At 46.4% G+C, this 862-nt stretch overlaps 1 protein-coding gene across 2 annotated transcripts in view; it reads left to right on the top strand.

Moving 5' to 3' along the window:
- Nucleotides 1-862, top strand: part of LOC113212276 (uncharacterized) — a 30620-nt gene that overhangs the window by 24935 nt on the left and 4823 nt on the right. The window lies entirely within an intron of this gene.

Below are 862 nucleotides of genomic sequence, written 5' to 3'. Positions count from 1 at the left end.
TGGGGTGGATGTAAATGACAGTCGTACTTCAGAGGAGGTAAATGCCAATAGATTCTGTGGAGCTGTTTTCACCAGCCTTGCACTGCCCGTAAGTCTGTCCACACTGTGGAGGGAAAAATCACGTCCGTTAATTTACGTCCAATGCTTTGGATGTATTTTCGGAATGTGCTTCATTTACGTCCAAACTGCTGTGGACGGATTTTCTGTGGACGTGTCGAACCCGACCCCCCCGGGGATGGACCCCGCAGCCCTCAATGGGGTGGGCGGTAGAGACTCCGGCCGGACTCTATCAGCGGCCATCAGTAGCCAAACACACGACATTCAACAGTGATGTAAAAAAATATATATATATAAAAAAAAAAAAAAACATTTTGCAATGATGGTATTTTATTTTCGTCCCGCAGATAACTATCTGCACTGAGAAAAAAGAATTACCTGTGCAGCTAAAATTAGCTACATATGGATAGCAAAATTTTGGAGCTATGTAGCTAAAAATTAGCGATAAAGATAAACTTTTTGCTCTAGAACAAAGTTTTTAACAGTACAGATAACTTTTTAGTTGAATCGCTCCAAATGTTAACTATCCATATGTAGCTAATTTTTAGCTAAAAGGGTAAGTCATTTTCTGAGTGTGTAGTGCCCTTTCAAACGGTCCGCATTATGGTCCTTCTTCGACTGAAATATAACTTGCTTTCCGCTGCTGGGTCCCTTCCCGTACCCCGCAGCGCGCAGAGCGCAGCGAGGGGGGCGGGTCTGTGCAATGATATGCAGCGCCGTATGCATGCCCCCCCGCCCACCCCCTTCTCCTTATCCCTGCACCGCTATGCTCCGCGCGGGGAGTTTGGCTCCACCGCAGGTTTGC

Source organism: Frankliniella occidentalis, unplaced genomic scaffold (genome assembly GCF_000697945.3).
Source record: "Frankliniella occidentalis isolate FOCC.00 unplaced genomic scaffold, Focc_3.1 Scaffold33, whole genome shotgun sequence".
Lineage (NCBI taxonomy): Eukaryota > Metazoa > Arthropoda > Insecta > Thysanoptera > Thripidae > Frankliniella > Frankliniella occidentalis.
The sequence above is the reverse complement of the archived record's forward strand: the minus strand, read 5'-3'. Positions and strand labels throughout refer to the sequence as shown.